We start from the raw sequence: 22,719 nt of genomic DNA, 5'->3' as shown, positions 1-22,719 counted from the left end.
AGCTACAGTCATCTCAGATATAGCACTAACCTTCTCAGGGTCCACAGCCACTCCACCACCACTTATGATGTGCCCCAAGAACCTGACTGAAGTGCGCAAGAAATGGCACTTTTTCTGACTCAGCTTCAGATTGTGCTTGCGAAGTCTTTGAAAGACTACTTCAAGCCTTTCCAATGCCTCGTTCTCTGTGGATGCAAAGACTAGCAGATCGTCCAGGTAGCACAACAGGCTGCTGAAGTTCAAGTCACCGAATATGCTCAACATCATCCGCATGAACGAGGCTGGACTATTACACAAACCCTGTGGCATGCGATTATATTCGTGTAGGCCCAGTGGTGTAGTAAAGGCTGTGTACTTTTTGTCCTCCTCGCACATCGGAATGTTGTAGAAGCCAGAGGTCAAGTCCATTGTGCTAAAATAGGTGTTACCACCCAAAGCGGCCAAACAATCTGACTGGTGGGGTAAGGGATGTGCATCCTTCAGGGTGCGTGCATTGAGCCATCTAAAGTCGGTGCATATCCTTAGTGAACCATCTCGCTTCCAAACCATTACCAGCGGGGAAGCATATTCGCTTACAGACTTCCGTATTATGCCCTGTTCCTCCATTTCCGTTAAGACCTGACGCAATTTCTGGTAATGTGCAGGAGGAACTCTTCTGTACGGTAGACGGAACGGCCTCTCATCCACTAAACGAATGCGGTGGGTAAACCCTTTGGCCTCACCACAATCCAAGGAGTGTTTAGAAAAAACATCATGGTACTTAACAAGAAGCTGTGAAAGCTCCTGCTTGGTAGAACAACTGACTTGGCATGACTCAGTGTCAATATCCTTCAAGCCAACCTCTTCAAGTCTCCTCTTTAGATCCCCAGAGCTAGTAACAGTACCAAACTCTGATGAAGCATTTTTGACTGAATTGGTGTTCTGGAACAAAGAGAGATCTTCGGCGGCTAAACACGGTGAAACATCGGCCAGCTTACAGTTCCTCTTCAATGTTACTGGCTTGTCTGAAAGATTCACTACTTTCATTGGAACCCACCGGTCGCTCCACATAGAGGTAATGACCCGGCCTACCATGATGTTTCGTGGCATTGTTTTTGAAGAAGTAGGTTCAACAACCACCGTACTTCCAGGTGAAACAGGAACGTTACTTGGCAGCTTACCAAACACAAGGTGCTCCTGCTGAGCAAGAAGTGTGATGGCTTGGGTCAGCTTAACTGTTCCAATCTTGGGAGGTGGATCTTTCTCTCTCCACCTAGACAAACCAGTTATCATGTTGAGGAAATGAGCAACATCGCCACATGGCTGATCATTATTCTGAGAAATCAACCTCCAATAATCCTCACTGCTCTTTAAATTCTGCATGATAAACTTTAGCACGTTGGAGCCAAGAATGAGGTCATCCGTTTGCCCAGGAACGACAAGGACGGGAACAATACAGCTTATCCCATAAACTCGAAGTTCCACTTCGTAAACACATTTGGGGCGTGTTTGATGACCTCCGCAGCCAACCAAGACAATTTGTTCGTTCATCTGTTGCTCTTTGGAGATGACATGTTCACTACGCAGCTTTTGTTCTACCTCTTCGCTCAGCGTACATGCCATTGAACCAGAATCAATCATGCCCTTCACCTGGAACGCTCCATTCACCGTAACCGAAGTATAGAAAAGTTCACTAACTGGTTCGACTCTTTGCGAATTTTGTACAACCACTTTGACGTCTCCAGGAACCGAAGCGCATGCATGTTCATACTGTTGCTCTAAAAGATCGCTTTCAACTCTCTTGAGGGATTCACAATCACTGCCTACACGTTCCCTCTCCAAATGTAGGCTCAGGCGTTTAAAGACTGGCATCCCTGGGAGACCTGTGCGCTAGGATCAGCAGCCCCCGATTTGCGGTTTCTACAATCCTTTTTCCAATGCCCTGACTGAAAACATGCCAGACACAATCCCTCTCGTCTGCAGTGCATGGTGGTGGAGTGCCCCGTAGCTCCACAGACTCTACATGGTTTTCGAAATGGCTGTTGCTGGTTGAAGGAATTAGATACATTAGCTGTCGTTTGATTGTTCTGTTTCATCACACAATCGAGAAGACCAATGAGAGTTTGGACAGTACTATTCTCAGTTGACGCAGTAGCTCCAGATATCACTCCAATCTGTTCTGAGGTACTCTCCAGGTTACATGGCAGTTCAGGCTTGGCTGATACTGATGTCTGTGAGTGCACAGTTACACATTTCCCCGTAATGCTACGTCCTTGCCTCGCTTGCTGCTGTTGTGCCCTGCACTCAGTCTGGCTAACATCAAGCCGCTCCTGAATTTCACTCGCTGTCCATTTATCAGCCGTTTTAAATTTCAAAACTGCTGACAGCGCGGGGTCAGGACAATGCTTTATAAACATCATAATCACTTCCTTACCAGGACTCTCAAGTTTCCGTCCCTGCCTTTTCAAGCACTCCTCAGCAACATCGACAGCTTTGTGCAGGCGGATCCAGTAATCCATGGCGCATTCTCCAACAATGGGTAACGTGTTATAAAAGTCAGCAAGGGGCATAGATGAGTAAGCCAACTCACTAAAGTGTTGCTTCAATATGTCAATAATCACGTTAGGATCTTCACTGGGCTTCAGGAAGGAATTGTTGCGGAGAGTGATTTTAATCACGTCTCTAGCTTTCCCCGACAACCTAGACAAAATCTCCTGAGCTTTTTCCTCTAGTGGTATACCCCTTTTCCTCAAGTATGAGTTCATTTGCTCCTCCCACTCATGAATTGACACTTTATCAGACCCATCTCCATGGAAACTAGGAGGTTCTTTTACATCTGCCTGGATGACCAGTTTTACACCTGTCAAATTGAGTGTACGTGAATCAGCTGGGGACTGCTCCACTTGGGTACTCTGAGCCTCAACTACCCCTGACTCTTTGATTTCACATCCTTTCTGCAACTGAGCAGTTATAGACTGGCCTATCTGATGAGCTAACTGAGTGATAAGGTTACTCAAATCTGGAGAACCCATATCTGTGTTACGAGGTTGATGGCTAGCAGGCATACGAGTGGAACATAATGCTGGAGAATCAAATACCCCTCTAGCATCTGGTGTTTGAACTATCTCCCCCTGAACTCCCGTCCTACCAAGACCAAGTTCTACATCGTCATGTTGCATAACACTCTCCATTTCCAACACATAAGACATTTTCATATCCAAAGGATTACAATTGCCTATCAGGAAATAATTTTTTTCTCTGGAAAAAGAGTTTTCAAACCAGTCACTATGATGAGCAAATACTGCAGCGTCTCCCGGTGGTCAAACTGGTGTTGATCCTTCTGAAGAATCCGGGTCACGGCACCAATGTAGCGGGTCCAAACCTTCACATGCAGCGAACATGCAAAGGGAACCCGGCCACGACTACTCTGCGTTGTGTTGTGAGAAGGGAAAACTCGTGACCTCCAATGCCGGTACCAACTGGGGATCTTTTATTGTCTGTATGTAAAAGACAACAATCTGTGAGAAATAACATCCAGCCTCGTGCCTGCCTACACAACCTCCTCTCTCCTGCAGTACTCACAGCCAACTGAGGAGAGGGTGGCGGATGCGGCCGATACAGCAGTAGCTCCGCCCACAAAGGGAAACGGAGAGAAATAAAATACACTGAAATAATAATTATAAAAATAAAAAAATATATGTATTAAACACATTTTCTGCCCAACACAACCCAAGATAATTTCCAACACATGAAATACGAAGATTTTGTGTGAAAAATAAATAAACTAATTTAAATCCGTTACACATGAGTACTGTCTCGTGTCAATAAATTACATCATGGGAAATTGAATTACTGGAAACAATGACTTTTAATGATAACAAAAATAATTTATTATAAATATAATATATAAAAATTTTTTATTATAAATAATATGTATTTTTGTTTGTTCCTAATTATTAGGCCTGTGTAACTTTAATGTGTTCCACAAAGGCACTAACTGATGAGACTGTCAGCCAATACGTGTAGCTACAACTTGACGCCAACTGAATGAATTTGTAGCAAACTTAATCATCATATATTGCTAGTGTGTACCATGGTCTCTGGTGCATTACATTTAATAATTACATCATGCAAATGTTATGCCTCAGAGATATAGCATTACACATAATTATACATACGGCAAACATCGCATCGTGTTTCCTCATATTTGATGTGGGGTTCTTGTAGGCTGAAATGTCCATACATTTGGCAGACACAACTGACAGCGCATTATATAACTGTTCTTTTTACACGTTTGTAATGTAAACATTGTCTGTATGAGGTCAGGGATGCTTGGTAGGTTTTTCTGTCACTTTCTTGCTACCGGTGGAGAAAGTTTCCGTATGTGATCACGTGACTGACCGGCTTCATTTGATTGGTCACTCATACTCGGGTGACGAGACGTTGGTCAGTCTTCTCACTGAAAATACGAATTATTTACAAAACGAAAGTAACGGTAGAGCGTGGCGCAAATCTGATTGTAACGGAGTAAAAGTCGCGTTTTTCTCAGCACATATTTACTCAAGTAAAAGTAGAAGTCGTTCATATTAAAACTACTCTTACAAGTACATTTTTGTCCAAAAATCTACTTGAGTAAATGTAACGGAGTAAATGTAACGCGTTCCTACCCACCTCTGTTTGCAAGTTACACATTTGCCAAGAAGCACAAATAACCATAGACAGACATACAATTTAAGTGGTATCAGCTGAGTTAGTGTTCTGGTAAGAACTCAACAAACAGGTGAGTCTTCAGTCTATGCTTGAAGATAGCAATAGACTCTGCAGTCCTAGCAGCTAATGGAAGATCGTTCCACCATCTTGGAGCCAGGACGGAGCTTTGTCTTCCATGAGACTTCAAACTAGGGCTGAACGATTAATTGCATTTGCGATAATCTCGCGATATTTTAAAACGTGATTCTCTAATCGCACAGGCTGCGATTTAAACTGGTCACGTGACTTGGGAGCGAGCCGAGCCGAGGACGAATGGAGCAAACCCGAGCAGGAGGCAGGGAGGTGGAGAAGTGAAGTTAACACAGCGCACTTTAACTTGTTGCACAATGGCTTCAGGCTCGACAGAAGCTGACACAACTGAAAGTCTAATACCAAAGAGTGGCAGCACATAAGTTGTGTGAAATTACTTTGGCTTTAAAAAAAGATGCTGCTCAACGTCAGGTACCCTGCAAAACGTGTCTTGCTACTGTTGCTACGACGCGAGGAAACACTACAAACCTTCAGCATAAAAAAAAACACCACAAAGCCTCGTATGATATTTGTAAGGCTAAAATGCCAACGACCAGTGCTGCGTCTTCAAATACACCAAAGTGTTTCTCTGCGCTTATACAGCCTTAGTATGCGGTGAGCAGCGAAATACTGTAAAATCAAGCATATAGGCGCAATAAGATTTAAAGCACGGATGAATCGCAAAAGCGCGGATAGCTTGACCACGGTCCAGCAGACATGGTTCACTGACCGAACCGTTTGAAAGTGTAACTCCTTATGGATGTAATTGGAAGCGGCACGCAGAAATAACTCGGGCAGTAATGGAGTTCATAGTGAAAGACATGATGTTAATATAGTGAACAAGCCCGGCTTCATGGCTTTGTTAAACACACTGGATATGCGCTACCAAATGCCCTCACGCACATATTTTAGCCAAGTTGCTATACCTGCAGGGTTGCCATTTGCCAACTCTCACGCATTGAGCGTCTTAGACTGAAAAGTTACTAGTTCGCTCTGGTGCCAACCACAGGCGATCGATCGATCGCGATATAATAATAATTACACCCCCCCCGCTCGACAAATTACGTTCGCCACCCACTCCAGGTTCAAGTCTCACTCCAAGCGATCTTGAAAAGTTGGCAACCCTGTATCTGAGCTGTATAAAAAATGCCGAAACAGAGTTTCCTGAAAACAGTGGAAAAAATCGCATTTTAAATCGCAATCGCGATTTATAGATAAAAAATTGCACTTTAAACATGGAGTTTCCAGTCAAGCCAAGCTTGAGGTTCTGAGAGTTCGCTGTACAGAACGGCTTTTTACCATGGACATCATGTAGGGAGGGGCCAGTCCATTTTTGGCTTTGTAAGCAAGCATCAAGGTTTTATATCTGATGCGTGCCACTACTAGAAGCCAGTGAAGAGAGTGTAGCAGAGGAGTCACATGTGTGAACTTGGGTAGATTGAAGACCAGTCGTGCTGCAGCATTCTGAATTAGTTGTAGAGGTCTGATGACCCGTAGAGGAAGACCTGCAAGTAGGGAATTGCAGTAGTCCAGCTTAGAGATTACTAGAGACTGCACAAACACTTGAGTAGCTTCCTGTGAAAGGAAGGGTCGTATTCTCCATATGTTGCAGAGGAGAAATCTGCAGGATCTGGGCAGCTTTGAGACATGTGTTGAGAAGGACAACTCATTGTCCAACATGACACCCAGGTTTGAGCAGTTTCTGATGGTGTTAACAAGATGTTCTCAAAGGAAACTTTGAGGTCATTGTGTGGGTTTGGGGTTCCTGGAATGTACAGAAGCTCAGTTTTGCTAGGGTTGAGCTTCAAGTGGTGAGCAGTCATCCATGAAGCAATATCTGCCAAGCATGCCGAGATACGCCTAGAAACCTGGGTGTCAGAATGAGGGAAGGAAAGAATTAGCAAAATAATGTCACCAAGACATTGGTGAACCCGCTACAGCAGGGGTGCCCACGGGGGGGGGGGGGGGGGGGGGGGGGGTAATTTGGCGAATGTAATTTGTTGAGGGGGGGGGGGGGGGTTCGATATGCGCACTGATGGTGAATTTTGTGTTAATGTTCTCTAACGTTTCATTAAAAAACAAATAAGTAAATAAATAAAAGCTGAATAAAGCCAACCTACCATGTTTATTCATTTATCTGAGTGTTTTAGGTTTTTACTTTAAAGTGGAAAAAAGTCCTGAATGAGAACGGGACCCCGTTTAAGGTGCTCTAGATAAAAAAAACAACCCAGATTCGATTATTAGTCGACTAAAGGGAACATCTGACGAATCAGATTCGACTATGAAAATCCTTAGTTGAATACACCTCTAGTTATCATCATTCTGAATCAGCATTTTTTGGCTGCATGTTGCTTATGTAATGTTGTCAAAGGTAGGGAGGACAATTCCACACCATCAACATAACTGGAAGCACAACACTCTAGAGAAAGGGCAAAGAGACGGCATGGGTTTACCAAACTTCAACATTAGTAGGTCTCTGGAGTATTCTGAAGGATTAGACTTCCAGCTGCTTGACAGTCATCTTTGCTTCCCTTTGACAGTGCTGAAATGTAGCGTACACTAGGTGTTTCTATGAACTTCCATGTCACAATGCACACAGATAAAACTTCAAAATGGCTACATTCTGTCAGACCTCAAGTAAATAAGTTTGTTCAATGACACACACATCATAAATCTTGTGAGCTATGATATTGACAGTGTTAAATTGCACAATAATACAGAGATTTACAATTCACAATTTACAATCCACATTTTTACATAATTACATACGATCCACATGATTGTCTATTACTTAAGAACATTAAGAAATATTACATACATACATTTTTTGTCATTTAACAAATGCAAAACTCAAAGGGGAGCAAATAATACGCTTGCTAATAGTGTTAGGAACAAATGACTAGGCTCTAACCAGCACATATCGTTCATATGTCTTTTACAAAATGTCAGATGAGTGGCTCTTCCTTCTTTACAGATTATGTGGATAAGGGAAGCTCAGCATATTCACTTCATTCCTGTGACACATGCCACGAGAATGTGACCGAAATGGAATCGAAATGCTTGGTGACAGCATTTTCCTGACCTTGTCTCGAAAGATCTCTCATACTTATGTAAAGTCCAGAAAGGGCAAGGCTGCCTTCACGTGCACCCATTGTTTTGTGCTCCATTCACAATGTGCCAGGAAATGTAAAACAAATCCATCAGAATCAGCTTGTTTCATCATGTAATACAAATGAATCTCTTTCAGATTTCATTTGTGCAGTACACATTTGGTCAGAAACATAGCTGAACGATTGTTGGGAGAGGGCTTAGGATATGTGGACATGGATGTGAAAAGGAACATATGTACATCATTTACTCACATAGAAATCACTCAGTCATATACAGTGTTGGGAACGTTACTTTAAAAAGTAATTAGTTATAGTTAATTAATACTTGTTCAAAAAAGTAACTGAGTTAGTAACTGAATTACTCTATAATAAAAGTAACTCGTTACCAGGGAAAGTAACTATTTGCATTACAGTAAAAAAAAAAGTTATGACATTTTCACAGTCAGTTGAAATGAGTAGATCAAAAAGGTGTTTAACTGTTGATATTTATTGCACATCAACAGACCAGTGCAGGATAAAATCCTTTAAAATCCCAATCTTTGTGAAAAAAAACAAAAAAAAGGAAAAGTAAACAGTTACACTATATAAAGTGCATTTACATCTATTTACATCATCTAAATAAAATTAAATTCTCTCAACCTGAGACAACTGGTTTGTTCACAACAGAAGTAAACTTAACAATAAAACCTCTATTCTTAAATTAATAAATCAAATACCCAGTCTGGTAGACATTCAGGAACTTCAAGTAATTTCTTAAATAATGTTTATATCGCCACCTTGAAAATGCAAATATTTCTTCGGCTTGTTCCTGACTTGCCATTTCTGCCTCTTCTCCGTTTGTGTCGTGTGCTTCGGCACACGTGTAAAAACACTGGCTCTGATTGGCTACCATAACGCTGCCTTAGCAGGGCAGTCATGGCCTGCCGGTTAGGGAACTGGTCTTGTGACCAGAGGGTTGTGGGTTCGATTACCAGACCTGAGGCCATGACTGAGGTGCCCCTGAGCAAGGCCCTTAACCCTCAATTGCTCACTTGTATAAAAATGAGATAAAAATGTAAGTCGCTCTGGATAAGGGCGTCTACCAAAATGCCATAAATGTTAGCCAATCGCTTACTGACTTGTTAAGTTAAACAGGTGTTACACAGAGAACTGTGACCTATCGAGATCTGTTACTCCTCACTAGCCTGGGCAGCGGTCCGCTTGTTTTACTGTTAGTATATCAATATATAGTAACGCACCGCTTTTAATGACCAGTAACGTCAACGGCATTGTAATGACAGGAAAAGTAATTAATTATATTATCCCGTTACTGACAAAATGATGCCGTTACTTAATGCCGTTATTTTTAACGGTGTTATTCGCAACACTGCCTATGAGCACCTAAGAGGTAACACCTATGAGCACCCAGTGGGGAACCGTCAGGGCCCTCTACGCCCTCTCAGAGGGCCTAAAAATATTCTTTAAATATAAATATATATAATATAATTTATCCAATTTTATTTTATTTACTTACAGTAAAAACAATTACAGAAATATAAACAAACAAATTATTCACCCGTGTCTATTCAATCTGTGTTGGAAGGTGAGGGGTTAAGTTAAGTGGAAGCCTGTGAGCCTGTGTCTCCCCCTATCAGGACTGTGATGCCCGCTGTTTGTTTACAGATGGCCTGGCAATTATAATTCAGCGCAATACCAGTTTCAAATGACAGCAAAATTGACCAATCATATCTTCCGTCTTAGTGGGCGGGCTTAACTGTATGATAATTTCCGCCCGCTGTGGCGATGCTAGCTAGTTTCGATTCATTCCTTTGATGCCCTCATGCGTGTTGTTTACATATTCCGCTCCCGAGGAACACGGAGCTGTGAACCTGATTTTGTTTGGAACCTTATTTTGCTAAAGAAGTTAGTACAGATATTATTGTTTATTGCGTTTCTAAAGCTGTACTGTCGTCTCAGTTTTTTTCTTTATTGCAATGAATTAGGAGAGGAAACAATTTTTTTTGGGGGGGGCTGGGGTTATGGGAGCGGGCCCAGGATGAATGGTCACGGTTCGCTACTGTGAGCACCTAAGAGGTTACACCTATGAGCTCCTAAGAGGTTACACCTATGAGCTCCTAAGAGGTTACACCTATGAGCACCTAAGAGGTTACACCTATGAGCTCCTAAGAGGTTACACCTATGAGCTCCTAAGAGGTTACACCTATGAGCACCTAAGAGGTTACACCTATGAGCTCCTAAGAGGTTACACCTATGAGCTCCTAAGAGGTTACACCTATGAGCACCTAAGAGGTTACACCTATGAGCTCCTAAGAGGTTACACCTATGAGCTCCTAAGAGGTTACACCTATGAGCCCGTCATATCTATTGGATCTAAAGTGAAAAATGAGCCTGGTGAGCATCTCCTCTCATCTTCTGTGAAAGTCCTTGAGGTCACCACAGGGCGTTGCTCTTCAAATGTCAAATGAATATGTTTTTCAAAGTGAGGACCACCAAGATTTGTAGTTTACCACTGTGGGTAAGGTTGCCAGGAGGTGAAGGTAATTCATAAGCATCTATGAACTGTAATCATAGCAAGATTTGGAAAAGAAAGAGTGAGTAAAAGATGCAATTTCTTTACATTTCCAATCTGGATATCATGAGTAAAATAACCACAGAAAACTTTTCCAATGTTTGTCATATTTCAAATGTCAGAATATTGGAGAATATAAATAGCTTATTATATGGCATCATACTGTTTTAGTGCAGCACAGCATGCAGTTTTGCACTGACAGAGAATATTGCCCAGATATAGTTACATTATTATTCCACATATAAAAGTCAGACCTTGGCAGTTGACTGGAATTTAAATAAAGGAACGTCTGTGATACATACAGGTATCAATAGGCTATTTTTGATTGTTTTATATGGAAATGACTAGAGAAAATGAATTATTTCGCTGCCCAAAGAGAGAGAGAGAGAGAGAGAGAGAGAGAGAGAGAGAGAGAGAGAGAGAGAGAGAGAGAGATAGAGAGAGAGAGACAGAGGCAGACTGTATTTTTCACAAACTGCAATTTACATATATTGTCCATCTTTGTTTTACAACAGACATGGCCAGTTAATTGTTTTCATGAAGGTATGCAATCTGAATTGAATTACTATTTCCATTTAAAATCCTATTAAAACTATTGAAATGTTTTGAATTGTGTTGTAAGTTCTCGTATTTTCCAAGAGCAGTTTAAAAATGGAATGACACTTCAGGGTAAATTTAGCGCTTTGTGTCAAGCAATTTGCCAACACCAGACCTTTGGTGATGGCCACTTCTACAAATACTGTCCACACTGATTGTTAATATCCTTATCTGAATGATGCTTAGTAAGACCATATGCTGGTGGAGAGACCTGCTCTTTATCTGTGGCATGGAGTGGAAAGTGCCATGGTCATTGTGTTGTGCAGTTTTTGGGATAAATTAATGAAGATAAGGCCTAGAGAGACTGTTCCCTGAGGCTATCATTGATCCCTAAGGCCAGGCAGGCTTTTAAGGAGCTTAGGAGAAGCTGGTAGCTAGAAAATGTGCCATACACCACTGCAAATAGGCTGCTTTAGAGAGCCTCTCCATCAGCATATATATGGTTCAGTCATCAAGGGTCTAATCCCATTCATGGTATTCAGCCTTAATTTGAGGGAGTTGAAATGGGTCTCTGTGGAACATACATTTTGTTAATATGGTATAAGAATTGTTAAAGAGAATAGGGTGTAATTGAAGGAGGGTGGGGATTCTAAGATGAAGAAGAAATACCATTTGGGGATATTTAAATATTTGTCACTGATTGTCTTATAGGCATTTTTATATGTATATATATATGCACAAGCGTGTGTGTGTGTGTGTGTGTGTGTGTGTGTGTGTGTGTGTGTGTGTGTGTGTGTGTGTGTGTGTGTGCGCACATGTGCATGTACTGAATATGAATAATAGTTTTATTTTAGAAAAGGGTTTCTGGTACTGATCCTTGTGGGAATGCAACACACACTCACACACATGTTCACTCAGAAGAGACACAAGGGAGACAATTATTAGCTGACTGGCTCCAGACTGCATGAGCTCCTCCCCACCCTCTTCTCCTCTCCACCCTCTTCTCCTCCCCACCCTCTTCTCCTCTCCACCCTCTTCTCCTCCCCGCCCTCTTCTCCTCCCCACCCTCTTCTCCTCTCCACCCTCTTCTCCTCCCCGCCCTCTTCTCCTCTCCACCCTCTTCTCCTCCCCACCCTCTTCTCCTCCCCACCCTCTTCTCCTCCCCACCCTCTTCTCCTCTCCACCCTCTTCTCCTCTCCACCCTCTTCTCCTCCCCGCCCTCTTCTCCTCCCCACCCTCTTCTCCTCTCCACCCTCTTCTCCTCCCCGCCCTCTTCTCCTCTCCACCCTCTTCTCCTCTCCACCCTCTTCTCCTCCCCACCCTCTTCTCCTCTCCACCCTCTTCTCCTCCCCACCCTCTTCTCCTCTCCACCCTCTTCTCCTCTCCACCCTCTTCTCCTCTCCACCCTCTTCTCCTCCCCACCCTCTTCTCCTCCCCACCCTCTTCTCCTCCCCACCCTCTTCTCCTCTCCACCCTCTTCTCCTCCCCGCCCTCTTCTCCTCTCCACCCTCTTCTCCTCTCCACCCTCTTCTCCTCCCCGCCCTCTTCTCCTCCCCACCCTCTTCTCCTCCCCACCCTCTTCTCCTCTCCACCCTCTTCTCCTCCCCACCCTCTTCTCCTCTCCACCCTCTTCTCCTCTCCACCCTCTTCTCCTCCCCACCCTCTTCTCCTCTCCACCCTCTTCTCCTCTCCACCCTCTTCTCCTCCCCACCCTCTTCTCCTCTCCACCCTCTTCTCCTCCCCGCTTGTCGTACTCCCAAGTCCAGTTGTAGTTACAGGTCATTGCCATTGTTAAAAAATTAAAAGTCAGGAGCCACAAACGCTCATCAGAGGAAGCAAGGAAGTCATATTACAATGAACCATGTAAGGCCTGAAGAACCCTACGTGTGATAACCAGCATGGCCTGGTCATGTCGGGGCTATCTATGGCTGAACCTCATGCTGAAACAAACCAGATTTAAATAATGCAGATTGCTGAACAGTATGGCTGGCTGTACAAAGAAGACAAATATGCAAAAGCTAAATGTGTATGAGCAAATCATGGGCACATAAAGTCAATTTTATTTATTTTATATATCCCTTTTTACAACATATATTATCACAAAGCAGCTTTATAAATGCATCTGAATCCCTAGCAAGTCAGGGGACAAGGAAAAACTCCCGAGGTGGGGATTAGAAAAAAACCTTGGGAGGACCAAGACTTAAAAGGGAACCCATCCATTGGGTGGCCCAGCTAGTAGAAGTCCGTATTTATAGCTCTATTTCTAGGCTGAGTCCCTCCAGTGTGGATGTTGGGCATCAGGTAGGTGACAGCGTCAGCAAGACCACTGGCGGCATTGGTGTGTCTGCTCGTGACATCTGCATTGTACATTCACGGCATCGGCACATCTACTCACAAGCCAGAGCATTTAATAGGTGCTTTATGGCATTGGTTTTGTGGAAACACAATATATGTGAACTTCAAATGAAACATCCATATATATAGCACACATGCCAGTGACCAGCATGTGGCTCCAGCAGACTTATCTATAGCAGCATAACTAAAGGGAGGGGTTCAGAGGTGACCACAGGCATGAGGGCTCACAGAGTTAGCATGATGTTGCCATTCCTGTCATTAACAGGTTCCCTTTCCCTTTCTTTATGTTTGCACTCTTGTTTGGGTTCTTCTTGATATGCTGTGAATTTCTGGACTGCCCAAACAGTACAGACCCTGGCCTGGAGGTTCTGGGATTAAAAGTGCAAGTACACACAGTGTTTAGTCCACAGGCCTATACAAGCTGACTATGTTTAACATCTTTTATCTCTATGGAATGTAAAAGGGAAGGATGTTTGACCACGTTCAGCCAACAGTTAGCTTTCAGTCATCCTTTAATAGATGAACAGAAGCTGTTATTAGTATGTGGCAGCTGATCACAATGTATCAGCTGAGTGGATATGTAAGAATAGTAAAGAAATTAAGGAACGGAAGGCTGTTTCCACTAACTCCAACTCCCAGTGCAATTCTGGAAAAGAAAGTCATTTCCATGTTTTCCCTCCCCAATTGGACATTGGGAAATCCCGGCCACCATGTTGAAGGGTATTCTGATTCTAGAAAGACGTTGAGAAATTGGTACGAACAAGCTCTTAAAGCCTTGGTTTCACCCAAGGGAAAGAATTTAAAGAACAGTAGACTTTGGACAGTGTCCAAAGTATTTGCTAAAATAGCAAATAAAACTTACCTGTATACCTTGTTTTTCTAAAGCAAATGGGTATTGACCTGTAAGACAAAAGCAATTCAGCTACTGATGGGTCAGACAGCAGAAATGCTAGTGTCCAGCTGTCCAAAACACACTTGTTGTAGAAAAAAAAGTTTTAGCAAAGAAGAAAATTATTTGCTATTTTCAGGGTTGCCAACTCTCACGCATTGAGCGTGAGACACACGCATTTGACTGTCTTCACACGCTCTCACGCCACACTTCCGATTTCTCACTCTGATCCATATCTATGATTCAATGAGTTACTAGTTCGCTCTGGCGCCAACCACTGGCGATCGATTGATTGCGATAAAATACCTAATTTATGTCCATTTTACCCCCCCCCCCCCCCCCCCACCGGTCAACTATTTACACTCGCCACCAACCCCCGAACAAGAAAAAAGTTTAGGAATTGAGACATGGATGGCTCTATCTCTGAGCCCATGTTGTCTTCTTGCAATGCCTTAGATTTTCTGGTGATTACAATGCTATGGAACACCCTGTGGAATTATGTGGATTTGAACTGTCCTGCCAAGCTGGAGTGTTTTTCTTGCTTTCCATCCAGATAGCTAATGCTATGTTGGGCTTTGCTTGCAATTCAATCAGATTGTCTTTTCAGATATATGCAATACCACAGCACATAATCTTGATCAAATATCTATATATCAGAACAGCCACTTTAGCAAAGATGTTCCAAAAGCATGTCTGAAACTACAAATTGGATCATGTAAGGAAGAACAACACATGTAATCTCATTACTCATATTTCTGAATGTGGCTTTAGCAGCAAGTTAAAATGTCTGAAAACACTAGCTTGAAATACAAGCTTTTTCTATGGCTGAACATTACATGATATCTGGTCATAGTGACATCATGCAATGTGACATTAAGATTCTTTGTGATAATTTATCACAGGAAATCATGTTGAACAAGACCTAATAAATATAATCCCAGACATTTAATTAACTAGGGCTGTCTGAACCTGGCCCCAGAAGAGTACAGCAGTAAAAAATTGAGATGTTTTCAATGCTGTAACATATCACAAGATCATCAGCCAACAATCAAGTCTTTCATGACTCAGATTAATGCAAGTAAATGCATGACACTGGACTACCATATACTTATCAATTCATATCCTGCCTCATCTAAATGATACCCTTCCAAACGTCAAAGGAAGAAAAATGAAACACATGATGAAGCTTACTACATGCTTGTGTTCAAGTGAATTCTAGAGCTTGACATTAGCAAAAGTAGCTGTCTGTGTCAGCTTATAGCACCAGTCAGGTAAGCAATACATCAGTTTACCATATGAAGATGCTCCTATTGCTTCATCAAGCTTAAAACCCATCTGGGCCCGTATCTTCCTAAAAAGAAGCCATCCTTTATAATTCAAGTATCCCCTTGTGACAACATTGTCGCTGCCAGTTAAGAAGACATTCTCCAAAAGTAGAGGTTCCAGGAAATTAATGAGATTTTAATCTATCAAATTGGACCAAGCGGAAATGAAGGATTTTTTTTCTTTCTTTGTATTGCACTTCTTGAATTCATTTTTGAAGTCCTTCAAAGAGTGGCCACAACAAGGTTCTTTTTGGTTTTGAAATACATCCCTCCATCCCTCCATTTCTTGATTCAGTATTGTCTTCATCATTTGAGCTCTTAGAATGTATTGGTGTTATACTAATAATGTGAAGTTGTGTAATTTCTGTGGTCATAATGACACAACTTTCAGTAGCAAGACATGAATAGCTTGAACACAAGAAAACACATGATAGATGACCAAGTCGAAGACCTTCCCCAAATGTGATGGTTTAAATTTGCATTCTGGAGTAAATGCATCTGCATGAATGAAACACATTATTATAAGTAAACATTAATGTTCACTTTGCCATAACAATTTTATCAAAAATTATGCAAACAAAAAATATAAATCTTTTAGTATGTATGCATTTGCTCTGGAATCTTACCCAATATTGGTATTGCCTTACCTCAAATTGGGGTCACTGCAAAAATATGATTCATGATAAATTAGTTCTGGGTCAGTGTCACAGTGGTCTGGGTGAAGGAGACAATGAGATGGAGTCCTTAGGAAATTTCCAAGCCTCTGTATGTCTGCCATGAAAACTGTGTATGTAGGGAGGGGTGAGGTAGCTGTGTTGTGTATGTGTGTGTAAGAGAGAGAGAGAGAGAGAGAAAGAGAGAGAGGGGGAGAGAGAAAGCAAGTATGTCTGCCTTTCAATTAAATTTGAGAAGTCATCCAAACAGCTCGTATGTGCTATGACCTCTCCTGTAATCCACTCATGAAAGCCAACACAATCAATAGACCTTAATCTTTATTTCCTTAGAAAATGCATTATTTACACTGCCTGACAATAAAAGGTTCAGTTTTATTGTATAAGAAAGCAAAACACTTTCAACCAAGGATATATGATAAGCACACATTACACTTGGTCTGTGGCTACACTGACAAAGCACATAATTTTAACAAGATCTATATGCTACAAAATGACTATGGAATATTCATTTGCCATCATACTTTGACAGCTACACAGGCCATTAAAAGGTTTCTTCCTAATATCTTTTTGCCACTTTACACTTCACCCTTCTACACTTGTACCTCCCTGGCTAACATTGGTACTTAAATCCACCTGTGAAAATTTGAGGGTGCCTAAGTAGGGTGTCCTCAAAGCCATAATGGTAGTGGGCAGCTCATTTCTGAAGAATGAAATAGCAGGCTTGAATAAACACTCCTGAGAGAGAGGATAGGGGAGGATAAGAGGGAGAAAGGAAAATTGGTCCATGGGTGAAAAATAGAAGACAGCTAAGCTAGGTTTACCCTGCTGACATGCTAACAGGCGATAAAATGGCATGGTTATTCTAGAGAATAAATTAAAGGAAATCAAATATGGCTATACTTATGTTGTGTGTTAATGTGATCAGTGCCTTGTGGGTAGCACTTAACAAAATCAATCAATCAATCAATCAATCAATCAATCAATCAATCAATCTATCTATCTATCTATCTATCTATCTATCTATCTATCTATCTATCTATCTATCTATCTATCTATCTATCTATCTATCTATCTATCTATCTATCTATCTTATCACACACACATACACACACAGCCACACATTTCTAGAAAGAAAAGGTTATGTTCCTAAGCCACATAACTCAACAGCTCAAAGGGCTATTCATCCAAGTAATATGGTCATAGTAAGGCAATCTGGAGAACTATACATTTTTTTATAATCTTTCTATAATGTGCATCCTTCAGTAGAGAGCCTGAGGTATAACAAATAACCTGACCTGCTTTTGTGATCATTATGATTATTTTTGTCATATCTTCCTTGTTCTGCATCAATTTTGATTTTACTAATTTTGACAAGTCAATAGGAAACTTCACCTGATAAAAAAAAGCAGATACATTTCTGTTTCAAAAATATTTTTAAACTCTCTGCAGATTTCATTGCTCTCTGCTAATTACTAGTGGTGATTACTTTAACGTGGTAATTTCGATTAATTAATTATAGGAAAATTAACTAACTAAAAAAATTAACGCATTTAACGCATGGGACACTTTTGCACCGTGAAATGTTTCTCAGTGCACGAGTTCCAGGCATACAGATTATATGGACACACAATAAGATCATGATGGAAATGACTGAAAAGGCTACCCTGGTGGAGGGGAAATTTAAATATAAGAAACTTCCAAATGGAAGTACAAACATCCATCCATTATCCGAACCGCTGAATCCCATTAGCCGGGGTCACAGGGGGGCTGGAGCCAATCCCAGCATCTCCAGGCAAAGGCAGGGTACACCAAGGGCAGGACACCAGTCCACCGCATGGCCAACACACATGCACGCACTCACACCTACGGGCAACTTAGAGTCGACCTAACACACATGTCTTTGGACTGTGGGAAGAAACCGCTGTACCCGGAGGAAACTCACACAGGCACAGGGAGAACACGCAAACTCCACACAGAGCAGCCCAGACTGAGAATCGAACCCAGACCACCTCGCCGTGAGGCGACACTGCTAACCACCACACCACCATGCCGCCTGGAAGTACAAACACAAATAGTGTTATTTGCACTTTATGCAGGAAGGAGTTCGCTTATCACAGGAGCACTTCCACCCTTCATTACCACCTCAACGCAAAAAAATTTTGGGGCTAACGCGCAGGTCAGTAATGATCACTTAGCTGATAAATGTATTCCTAGTACGATAGGGTGACCAAACATTCGTATTTCCCCTGACATGTCCGTATTTCACATCCTGTCCCGGGTTTTTTTTAAGTGAGGAAATGTCCTGGTTTTTAAATGACCTTCATTGGACCATTAAGACTGGATTAAACTTTCGCGAATGACCGTAGCGCGCGACTCCGCACACCTCGCGCGAGCAGCAGAGGCGTTTATACTTGACGCGTCACATTATTTGCAGTGTTGTTCGCTCTCTGTGGTCGAAGATAAAGACTTACAAGAAGCGCTGCACATTGCGTCAACTGATGCAAGTTACAAACTACCGTCCAGAAAGACAATGTCGTAGAAAATCCAGCAGCTGTATGATGAGGAAAGGGAAGTAAAACAGGTTATTGTGAAGAGCGCCAATGACGTAAAAAAGGCCAGAGCTGAGGACAGTGATGCAAAGCAAATAGCAACAGGGTTTTCAAGTTTACCATGAAACATTTAATTAGATACTTACTTGGTTTGGTATAAATTAATTTTATTAATTTGTAGTTTATACATATTTGTAGTAGTTTATATTATAGTTAGTAATCAGTTAGTAGTTAGTAGTTTGTTTAGTTTTGGTTGTTTGGTAATCTGAAATTGAGCAAAATAATTTTAAGCAATTTTTCTCTACCAACGGTCAGCCAAATTATGTAATCAGTTTTTTTTATCATTCTTTCACTAATTCACATACTTGTTGCTTAGATATAAACTTTTTGACAATGTTGTGTACAAGCAGGATGCATGTTGAAAATAATGTATTTCTTCATGAGTTGTATGGGCTTTGTCAGCCCTGTGAATGTTGGTCTCTAACATGACCTAATATCTGGCATTAGTCTGAATTATCTTGCACAGGGCTGCTCTTAGCTGCTTCTTGATATATAAAAACTGCATTTCTGAATCCAGACTGAAATACAGCACTGCTGCCCAGGGCTACAATCAATTCACACACCTGCATGGAAGATCAGTGACTCCAAAGTGCAAGAACACTCACCTGGCAGTGAGGCCGTTTCGGCCTTTTGTTAAGGGCCTTCTGGCAGGTCGATTCGTCCGATTTGCCCTCCAAACGCGTTATGATCAAATCATGCCGAAAGCTGAACTGTGTGCGTAAAACCAAACGAATAAGGCCCACTGTCCCAGCGTCACTGCCGTGCCACGTGTTACACAGCAGGACATGCTGAACATGCTGTGTCTCCCAGGTCGGAGGTTTTTTCCCCTTCCATCCTGCTTTCATACTGATTGTGCTAACTGGCACATAAAGAGAGAACAGTCACCGTACGTGACAAGGACCTGTGGATGTGCTCACGCAAAAAGCCCCCTCTTCCCTGAGTGCCTTTTATCAAATCATTGACCTGGGGTTCACCTGACATATTTCAAGACCGTAAAGCACTGATAGAGGTGTTTCACCCTCAGCATCTTTGGGAATCTATCTGGCCCACATAAATTCCACAGCTAAAAAGGGTCTAAACAGTCACAGGTAAAGCTATCTGAAACATGGAAAATGCAGTCAGTGTAATGCTAAAGCAGGGGAGAGAGCTCCTTATTTAATTCAGTATATTCAAGGTCATGTCAGCATCATGGGCAGAGCCCTCTTTCCCCAAATTTCTGCTGGAACTGAAACATAAAACAAACAATGCAGCAATAAAATAAGGGCCATTCTTTCATTTGGGAAACCCACACAACCTCTGCCCTGTATTTACTGATTGGAATGGCCACCAGCACCCAATCATTTTACCATACTTGCCAGTGATATTATTAGGAGAGACTGAGGGAATACTAGAGACTGGGGATCAGGTATGACTCACAAAACACATTACTTGTCCTGTATACATTTTATTCCCTAAATGAATTACATACTCTATACAACGAATTATAAATTGCAGGGCTGTGTAAAGCTTTCAAAAATTGAAGACATTTTTCATGTTTAGTTTAAGTGTTTGCATCTCAGGATTGCTGTACTAATGCAGTTCTTTGATGCATTAGTCTCAAGAGAGGAACAAACAAGGAAAGAGAGTCAGAGAGAGACAGAGAAAGGACCCAATTTGCCAGAAACAACTTGCCACCCCCCCACCCATATACTGACATCTGCATGCTAGTGTGTATTGTGGAGTAAAACCCATCAATTCACTAAGCTTGAATAAAATAGAACAGACAGGCATGCTTATCATTTACAGCTAACTGCTTAGAGCCATGCACAATTGTGTCAGAGAGTAAAGCACTAAGCGCAATATGAAGGAAAATTATAATTTGCAAGTATGGGGCCTTGATTGGGGGTCTGATACCTGGGAAAATGTTTCTCCATTGTTCTTAGTTCTCTTGTCTTAGTTGCATGAGGAATGTGCACCTGAATTATTTTTAATTTTTTTATTTAACCCTTGTTTAACCAGGAAAAAAAGTCCCATTGAGACACAATGGCCCTTCTTCCAGGGAGTCCTGGCCAAGAGTGGTAGGCAACAAGTTAAACATTTTAAAGAAAATACAAAGACACAGGACAAAACTGCCAGAGGACTAAAGACAAAAATCTAACTACAAAATCAAATAAAGAAATAAAATATGTAATGAAACTAAAAGATGTAACATACACTAAGGAAAAATGAAACGACTAAAATAAGACAATTCTCATAAACACAACTGACAATACATTTACAGAAATAGACTCATGGACACCATATTTAAAAGCAATGTCAATGCTCTCTAAGAGATGATTTTAAGAGGTTTTTAAAAATATTGACAGGAGGAAGTGTCTCTAAATGCAATGTGTTCTGGAGTTCAGTCCAGGCATATGCCGCATAGTATGAGAAGGATGTCTTGCCCAATTCAGTTCTTATTGAGGGTACAATTAATAATAACTTATTTGTTGACCGTAAACTGTATGTACTAGTGTGTAAAGAAAGCAATGTTGAGATATATTGTGGCAAGTTACCCAATAATGCTTTCAAAGTAAAAGTCAGAAAGTGAAACTTTCTTCTAAAAGAGAGAGAGGACCATTGCACCATTTCATATATTGCTGTGCGCAATTGGCTGCCGCTTCTCGCCGGTGTGTGTGATTGGTTGTCTGTGACTTGTACCTGTGTTAAATTGTAAAGCGCCTTGGGTATTCTGAAAGGCGCTATATAAATCGAACATTCATTCATTCATTTCATATAGCAAGCAGTGATGAGTCCTATTTGCTGTTCCTGTAATAAAACGCAGAGCAGAGTGATATAAAACATCCAGTTTTTTCAATAGCAATTGTGAAGAATGCATATAAATTATATCACCATAGTCTAATACTGATAAGATTGTGCTCTCTACTAACCTTTTTCTTGCTTTGTATGGAAAACACTTTCTTTGTCTAAAATAAAATCCTAGTTTTGGTCTAAGTTTTTTAAAGAGGCATTCAATATGTTTACTAAAAGAAAATTTATCATCCAGCCATACTCCTAGATATTTATAGGAGGATACCCTTTCTAACTGTGTTCCATTTGTGGTAAAAATAGACTCATTACAAGGTTTGTGTGAACGTGTAAAAACCATGAATTTAGTCTTTTTAGCATTTAGAACCAGCTTAAGCCTTACAGGGAATTTTGTACCAGATTAAAAGCAGACTGTAAGCAAATCACAGCCTCTTCTACTGATGACGCAGAGGTGTATAAAATTGTGTAATCAGCATTAAGATGTACCTTTGTGGGACTTAAACCCACACCCAAGTTATTTATATAAATAGAAAACAAAATAGGGCCTAGAATTGATCCCTGGGGCACACCCATTTTAACTTCTTAAGAGGATGAGGTGGGGGGCATTCATTAAAGGGCCGAATCTAGCCCTGGTTCACACTGTTCTGCAGACATTTTAAACATCCGGGGCTTATGCAAAATGAACAGGCATTAAAAAGACAGGCTTAAAAGGTTCATTTCTTCCAATTGCTTGCGCCCCACCTGCAGTACCCATGCTGCAATACCCACCTGCAATACCCATGCCCCACACTTTGAGAAACGCTGCTTTAGACAAATCAATGAAAAGAGCAGCACATGAGTTTTTGTTGTCTAAAGCTGATATAATATCATTTGTCACTGATGTTACCGCAGTAATCGTACTGTGTCCTTGCCTAAAACCAGACTGCATAGGACTTAAAATGCTATGGTCAGCCAAGAATTGTTTTATTTGTTCATTTATAAGTGATTCAAATAATTTAGCCATAACCGATAGTCTGGAGATAGGACGATAATTGTCCAAATTAGTAGGGTCACCACCCTTTAACAGTGGGAGGACAAGGGCAGATCTCCAGGAATTTGGAATAGAG

General features: G+C 41.5%; 1 protein-coding gene across 3 annotated transcripts in view; it reads left to right on the top strand.

Annotated features, from left to right (window-relative positions):
* nlgn3a (neuroligin 3a) overlaps positions 1-22,719 on the top strand; it is a 165,902-nt gene that overhangs the window by 10,300 nt on the left and 132,883 nt on the right. The gene's annotated exons all lie outside the window — the stretch shown is intronic.

Source organism: Brachyhypopomus gauderio, chromosome 11, assembly GCF_052324685.1.
Source record: "Brachyhypopomus gauderio isolate BG-103 chromosome 11, BGAUD_0.2, whole genome shotgun sequence".
Taxonomy (NCBI): Eukaryota; Metazoa; Chordata; class Actinopteri; order Gymnotiformes; family Hypopomidae; genus Brachyhypopomus; species Brachyhypopomus gauderio.
This window is presented reverse-complemented; position numbering and strand designations above follow the sequence as displayed.